Source organism: Ziziphus jujuba, chromosome 11, assembly GCF_031755915.1.
Source record: "Ziziphus jujuba cultivar Dongzao chromosome 11, ASM3175591v1".
NCBI lineage: Eukaryota > Viridiplantae > Streptophyta > Magnoliopsida > Rosales > Rhamnaceae > Ziziphus > Ziziphus jujuba.
The window spans coordinates 15,101,630-15,110,872 of NC_083389.1; positions in this window are offsets into that span (position 1 = coordinate 15,101,630).

Below are 9,243 nucleotides of genomic sequence, written 5' to 3' on the forward strand. Positions count from 1 at the left end.
TTCACCCGAAGCGAGCTTGACCTTCGTTGCTGTCGTATCTCGAAGAGTTCTCTTTCTTTTCATTATTTCTATTGTAATATTTCTTTTCATCTCTTGTTGCATAACTTTCATACTGAATTGTACCTTATGATACTCTGTATACTGTATTGGATATATTTTATTAAATACTGCATTAGTTCCCTGTTTAATTTATGGAAGTGCTGATTATTATGGAATTAAATTGTAGTAAAGTAGAGGAATAAGGCGGTATATATATAGAAGTGTGTTTTCAGTGCAGGGAATTTGTGGTAAGTCCAACCCTTAGGGGAGGTTCTGTCAGATTTTCCATTGGAAGGTCCGGTAAGGTTTTGCTGGGATCAGGGCTTATCTAGGGTTCCAGTGAGGGATCTTGGACGGATCCTGACAAACAATATCTCATACAGGTAGACTGGGCTGTTACAAATACAGTAATACATGATAAACCCATTAGACTTATTGTGAGATCCCACATCGGTTGGAAAGGAGAATGAAGCATGACTTATAAGCTTGTGGATACCTTTCTCTTGTAGACGCATTTTAAACCCGTGAAGGCTGGGTTGTAAGAGGATTCCGCAGGCCCAAAGCGGACAATATCTACATGCGGGTGGTCTGGGCTGTCAATGATAGTATCAAAGCTGGACCCAGATCGGTGTGCCAGCGAGGACACTGGACCCCAAGGAGGGAGGATTGTGAGATCCCATATCAGTTGGAAAGGGGAACGAAGCATGACTTATAAGCGTGTGGATATCTTTCCCTTGTAGACGCGTTTTAAACCCGTAAGGGCTGGGTTGTAAGAGGATTCCCCAGGCCCAAAGTGGACAATATCTACATGGAGATGGTCTAGACTGTCACACTCATTAAGGAGGGATATTGTGTAATTATGTAAGTTTTATAATATTAAAAATACTTAATGTATTTTTTTTTCAAATTTAATTTTTTTAAAATAATTATAAAAAAAAACAAATAAGTCTATTAGCAATTTTTTTTTTAAAAATCATTTTATTATTTAAGGATATGTCAATTTTGAATTTTGAATTTTTTTATATATTCTTAATAAGTCAATGGATTGGGTGATATATTATAATATAATTTAGCGAATGGATTCGGGTTTAACTATTTTCACAAGAAAGCTTGACAAGTCTTGTTCAAATTGACTGAATTTCACACAAATACAATACGAAATGATATGATATGAGCTTGATTCAACATGACAAATTACCATATTTAAGTGATAGTTAACGTTTGTTAGGCATATAAAAAAATTATAAATATGAAGGAAAAAAAACTAAAAAAGAAAAAAAACATAATTGCAAATGGTTTTCAATTTATGTCTATATTTTTTCCTTTTTAAATTTATAGTCAATTAAGATGTCTGAGTGTTATTATTAACAAGCATGTGAAAGAAGCAAATTATATACAATTTAATAGAAGAAAAAAAAAAAGAAAAAACCAAAAACCAAATGATACATGAAGAATTTCCATTTTTTTGGGCAATAAATTAAGAAATTCCATATGAATTCTTATAAGGTGAGTTAATACTTACTTAGACCTAGTAAAATCTAATACGACATGATAATACGATACGAACCCATAAGATATTTGCAACTTTGGATTAACGATATCGTATCGGATCCGTATTAGTATCACCCAATAAGACCCAATAAATTAACAGATTTTAACAGGTGAAACATGATAAACCCATTATACCCATTAAAGAATGATATTTTTATAATTATACAAGTTTTATAATATTTAGATTACTTAATTTATTATTAAACATGTATTAATTTATTTTTTTAGTTTAATTTTTTTTTAAAATCTAAAAATAAACAAGTTTTTTTTGCAAGATTTTTTTTAAAAAATATTATTTTATTATTTGAAAGTTAGGTCAAATTTAAATTTTTAATTAAATTCTTATATATTTTTAATGGGTTAACAGGTCGGGTAATGGATTACACGATAATATAACGAATGAGATCGGATTTATCTATTTGCACACGAAAACTTAACGGGTCGTGTTTGGGTTAACTAAATTTCACACAAACACGACATAACACGACACAAATACGATTCAACATGACAAGTTGCCACGTCTATACTTACTAGTGTTCCATGTACCAACATATTAATTTGAAAAAAGGTTTTGTGCAAGCCAACATAGTCATTAGTTTTTGTGATATCCAACCATGAGAATTTTTCCATAGATGGAGGGTCAGTAAAACTAAATAGCTAGAGGAAGTCACATCTTATTCAAATTAAAACATTTAATTGTTATGAGATTAATAGACCAAATTGATAGGTAGAATAATTTGTCAAAAACATTTATCACATGTAAGAATCCAAAATAATATGAAAAATGTTCTAACCTATATATGAAGGAAGAGGAGTTTTTGTCAGGACCCGCCCAGAATCCCTTCCCCCCTAGACAAGCCCTGATCCCAGGGAAATACCACCGAATCTTCCAACGGAAAATTCGGCAGCACCTCCGTTAAGGGTAGGACTTACCAAAATTACCTGCACTGAAAACACACTTCTATATTCACCCCCTTATTCCTCCCGCAAAACTACAATTTGTTTCCACAAATTTACAGCACTTCACAACAATAATAGCAGCCCAGTGCATAAATAAAACATAAGTGTCCAAAGTTATTTATTATGATTTATTACATTTTAATTATATATTGGGGTATTTATTTATTTATTATTTATCAAATGGTTTGATCCCTTGGTTTTCGGGAAGTACGAATATCGGGTTTTGTGAAATTGTTTTAAAAAGGAAACATTTCCAACGGAGTGATTAGTGAGAGTTTGGAGGGAAAATTATTATTTCCAACTGTTATTATTTTATTTATTTATTAATTGTTGGTATTAATTCAATTCCCTTATTTGTTATATTATTATTATTATTATTATTAAAAGTGTTCAGTAGCTAGGGTCACTCATTGAGATGATTAGCATCTCACGTTTTTAAGTTCCGTTCCCTTAGGTGCAAGGAGTGGTAGACGTTCTTCCGGGACGAACCAATTCTCCGCCGCTATCGTGTTTCGAGAAGTACTTTTGTACTCATTCATTTCAGTTGTATTATTTCTGTCATCTTTGTTGTATTTTCTGTTGATTAGCACTTCATGAAGCTCTGTATACTATTTGGACACTTATGTTTTATTTATGCACTGGGCTGTTATTATTGTTGTGAAGTGCTGTAAATTTGTGGAAACAATTTGTAGTTTTGCGGGAGGAATAAGGGGGTGATTATAGAAGTGTGTTTTCAGTGCAGGTAATTTTTGGTAAGTCCTACCCTTAGGAGAGGTGCTACCGGATTTTCCGTTGGAAGGTTCGGTGGTATTTCCCTGGGATCAGGGCTTGTCTAGGGTTCCAGGGAAGGAATTCTGGACGGGTCCTGACAGTTTTAATAGAATAAAAAATAATTGTGAAGAGGAGTACCCATCTTCTTAATCTTTCTTTTGGACAGAGTGGTAATCCGCTTTATATAATATTAAAACATGACTTATTAAATATGTCCATGTATATATATATATATATACAAGTTAAGACATGTTCCTTGAGAAGTACTTAATTTAGCATCTGGTACTTGACATCAATTTAATTTCAAACTTTATCAACAGATATTCTTATGAATTAATGAAACAGGGATGGCCAATGCATGCATTAATTCATGGAATCAGGGCAATTTTGCAAACACGAGGATTGGAAAATTTGAGACTAAACAAAGGCCTAAAAAATACATTGCCGCCATAAGCTGTTCGGTTTGGCTTAAACGGGTTTTTATTTTTGGGAATATTCACTTAATTATCCTTTGTGGTGACTTCTTCATTAAAGTAGTGATTTCTGCTACTAATTAATAAAAAACATAAGTAAGAAATTAAGAGATGCAATTAAAAGCAAGCCATGCCTTACATAGTTAATGGAAGCAAAACCTAACCACCAGTGAGTGTATAGTTAATGACAAAGAATGATATGTACAACCAACAAGTTAATGTATAGTTACTAAGAAAAGGTTGCATAACGGCCAGCGGCTTGTGTGTACTGTAGTTATCAAGAAATAAGGGTATAATTTATAAGAAATAGAAGGCATCATTCTAATGATATTTTCGAATTAGATAAGTTTCGTTTCCTAAGGTGTTGGTTTTTGTTATTTTCTACCCATTTAGGTATGATTTGTTTATCTCTGTCGTGGCAATATTTGTTTGACACGTTAACTTGCTGTGCTACCTCAGCACTTTTGCCACATCGGCAAAGAGGTTATAAGTTGGCTTTAAGCTGGTCATGTGTTCTATTTTCGGTTGTTATATTGTTATTTTTGTAGTTCTTCTTGGTAAAAAGCTTTTGGAAAAAGGTCTGAGCTCTAAATGTAGCCTGAAACTCAATTGGTACGAATTAATTAAAAAATAAGTTCTCTCTCTCATATTTCTTAATTTTTCTTTTACCGTCTTGTCTTCTGTTTTTTTTTTTTATTTTTTTATTTTTTTTATTTTTTTTTTCACTGTCTTGTCCCCTTTTTCTTTTCAGTTGGTTAAGAATAATTTATTAGTCATTTTAGATAATTACAAATTAAAAAAAACAATTGTAAATGTTTTATAATTTGGTGTTTATATATATTTTTAATTTGTAGTTATTTAAGATTTTTAATTATTACTATTTATTAATAACAAATATATAAAGTAAATAGATCACACGCATATTTAAATAGAAAAATCAAAAACCAAATGCTATATTAAGAATTAGATATTCCATTTTTTTTGGGGGACAACATTAAGAAATTCAATTTGAATTCCTACAAGGCGAGTTACTAGTATTCCACGTATCAATATATTAATTTGCTAATAGTTCCTTTCCCCTATATGAGCCCGTGTATTTGTTTGACCTACTCACATGGATGGACCCAGGTAAGCCTGCTCCACTCAATTGTTTCTTTCTTTTAATTTCTTTATATATATATATATATGAGATTGAACGTGTGCCCCCTTTCTAGTTTTACTCCTACCTCAAATTCAGTTTTACAGTTTTTCTTTTTCTTAGTTTTAATACAAATTTCCAATTTATCTTTTTTTTTTTTCATCTCTTACTTATTTACAATCATACTTATTAATTATAGTTGTAATATTTTGTTTTAAGAAAAATATGGTTGTAATATTTATCTACAATATAATACTTTTTTTTGAAATACAATATAATATTTATTAATTACAAAATTTAATGATCATTTACAATTACAGTGAACACAATTAGTTATAAAGAAAATAATTATATAATCAAAACAAACAACTATACTAATTTATAAAATAATATTTATTCAAAAACTATTTTATGTTGCTTTAATTATAGAGATGCCAATTCTTCATTTTAATGACAAACTTTATAGTTCTTTTTCTAGTTGTCCATTTATTTTTAAATTAATTTCTAACAAAATCTAAAATAATTTTTTTTTTCTCTCTTTGCTTCTAAGGGAGAACTGTCAGGACCCGTCTAAAATTCCTCATCGGAATCCTAGATAAGCCCTGATCTTAGAGAAACCCTACCAGACCTTCCAATGGAAAATTCGGCAGAACCTCCCCTAAGGGTTGGACTTACCACAAATTTCCTGCACTGAAAACACACTTCTATATACACCACCTTATTCCTCCCACATTACTACAATTTAATTCTACAAATTTGCAGCACTCCAAATGAATAATAGGAAATCAGTGCATAATTAATAAATAAATGTCCAAGACAATATATAGAGTTTCATAGAGTACAATTAAGTATGGAAGTTATACAACAAGGATGAAAGAAATATTACAATAGAAATAAATGAAAATAAAGAGAACTTCTCGAAATACGACAGTAAAGAAGATTAAGCTCGCTCCGGACGAACGTCTACCAATCCTTGTACCTAGGAGAACGGAATTTAAAAATATGAGATGTTAATCATCTCAGTGAGTGACCTTATCTACTGTACAATTATAATAGTAACAATAATTATAGTACATTTGATTAATTAAGAATAAATAAGTAAATAAATAATAATTAATTGAAAATAATATTTTCTCTAAAAACCCTTACCATTCACTCCGTTGAAAAGGTTCATCTTTTAAAACATTTTCGCAAAACCCAATCTTTTATGCCCCAAAAATCAAGGAATAATTAATCTAATAAATAATTAAATAATCCAAATACGAATAAAATGTAATGAAATATAATAAAATAAATTTAGAATACTTGTATGAAAGAAATATAACATAAAGGAAAAATTCAATATATAATTCATAAAATTTGATTTAATAAATCAAAATAAACAGTATCAAAAATATAATTTAGATAATTACAAACAATCCTGTAAAATAAATGGTAGGAAAATACTATAATATTCATTTTGAAATATTCAACCAATTTATATAATATTTTTATGGCAAGATGCATTTTAAAAACATTAATTTAAAATAAGTGACATAAAATATGAATAAATACATTTTAGAAAATACTAATTGGAAATAGGTGATAAAACAAATTAAATACATTTAATTTAAATGCGGCTTTAAAACTTTAGGATTTGAATTTTATATCAGAAAAATAATACTTGACATACCATACTATATACCAATGATGCCCTACGATACCTAACGTCCCGAGCACCTTCCGGCGAGAGGTTAAAGAGAGAAACTTGCATACGGTCGCTTCGGCGTCCCGACAGCGCTGCTGCTTAAATCATCATCCCAGCCATGGAAAGGGCGGCTTATATGCACTATATAAAACTTGTCTGCCCTCGGTTCGATGGCAACTTACGGGAGACATTATAACTTGCGCGCTCATCCACATACACAGTACAGAACACCAATACTGTATGAGTGCGTCTAAAACAAAGAACCATATTATTTTTAAAAAAAATAACAATTTTTGCAAACTCACCGTGGGAATTATACCATTTTTTAAATTCACAATCCCACATTTTTTCTTTCATCCTCATCATAAATCCATCACTTTAAAATTCATCAATTTCAAATCCATCCATTTAAATATAACAATTTTCAATACCATGAAAACCTGATCCACAAATAATCAAATGTATAAATATGGATTTTGAACTCAATACTTTAATACAATTATTTTTCTCAAAATCTTAAAATCAATTTATATCAGAATCACATAAATTTCATATTTGCTTAAATCTATATAAATACATTTATTATACGCAATAAATTCCATAATATAAATTTAATAATAATCGCTCATAATTTAAATCCATAACTTCTTTAAACCCAAATATATGATTTCCATGCAATATATGCTTAAATCAATAACCTTTTGGCATCATAAATTCAAAAATAAATTTAATAACAATTTAAAACATAATTTATTTAAAAACCCAAAATATAATTTTTGATGCAATACATGCACTAAATCAACATAAATCATCATCATAAGCTCAAATAACAATTTCTTAAATATTAAACATATATAGAACATTTTTCATAAATTCAATTAGCACCATATATATATATATATATATATTTTTTTTTTTACAATCCCAAAATATAGTTCGATGACAATACATATATTAATCAATCATAATTTGACATTATAAATTTTAAATATCAACTCCTCTCAATATCAAACACATTTATTTTTCATAATTTCAAATAACACAAAATATATTTTTTCAATAGTTTCCAAAATAGTTTTTGAAGGTGGGTCATTCACCTCGAGTACGCAATTAACCCAAGATCCTCCATGGGATCAATTCTACGATGCACACGTACTCCTAGAATAACAATATTATACAACTCAAATAAATTAATATTTTATTCAGATAAATAATATCCGGTACCCAGGAGGTTTAACACAAATGTTAACCAAAATTTATGAGTAATATACTGAATCGAAGCTTGTGAAATGAGGATTATAAATCTAGTCTTACTTCCCGGAGATCGGACCCAAGGTGGCCGGAATCTCGTCGGAAAGTTCTAGAATTTTAGGCCTTCGATTCTCACAATCCGTTAAGAATTGAGGAAAGTGGACACTGGATTTGGGTTCAGAGGGTCGGAATTAGTGGGAAAGGATGGGCGATGCAACTGGAAACTCGCCGGAAAGTTGATTTCCCGACGAGCCGCCGTGGTCACCAAAACCGTCACCGCCGGCGGCGCGTCTGGTGGCCACTGATCGTGATTTTTGATGGGAACGTAGATCAAGGAATGGGTGACTCAACGGGACCGGCGGTGAGGCAAATGGAGGTCGGAATGGAGAGAAATATGGGTTTGAAGTAATCAGCGCCACCGCCGGAAAAAGTCTCGATCCCGGCGCATCGGCGGTCGGTTGGCCGTGATTTTTGGCTGGCCGGCCGATTTTCAGGTGGACATCAAGGTGAGGTGGTCCATGTACTGTTCTGGTGGCCTGAAATGGGTGAATGGCGGTTGGCCGGTTGGGTTTCTCTCTCTAGCTTTCTCTCTCTCTCCTCTTTCTCCTTCTCTCTCCTCCCTCCCCTTCTCAACCAGTCAAAACGCCCATGGATGCCACTGTGCACTCACAGGTGGATCCACTTTTTGACATGTGGCACCACTGTTCACACACATACACATCCATAAATAGTAAATGCTGTCTCGGAAAAACTTCACAGGTCCGCAACTTTCAAACCACATGTCCAAATCGGATGTAACGCTAGTCTATAAACTCGTATCGATGTGTATTTCACAACCATGCATGAGTCAAAGCTCAATTTTGCACGAACAAAAAGTCAACTTGGGCACCTCTTGGACAGTTTGGACCTCAACTTGTTTTGCTCATAACTTTCAATCTGTAGCTCCGTTTTTAATGTGCTACTAGTCTATGAACTTGTGACAACGTGTACTTTTTAATGGTACCTCAGTCAATGTGAAATTCCATCAGGAGCAAAAAGTCAACATTTGACCTTTTTTCGGTTAACGACAATCAAACCTAGTCAACCTTGATCAAATTTGAGAAATTTCCGGTGTACTTCGGGAGGGGGTGTTACAAGAACCATGATTATTTTTTATGTAAATTTTTAATGTATTTATTGTCAATCTCAAATCATTGTCAAAATGTTGATAGCATATTGTTCTAAAAAAAAATAGAATTAGTGGAAAATTAAAAAAAAATAAAAATTAAACCTATTCAATTTATTAAAAAAATATAACTAGTTGGGCTAGGTACAAACATAGAAAAAAAATGTTATGTGTATATATATATATATATATATATATATGTCAAAAA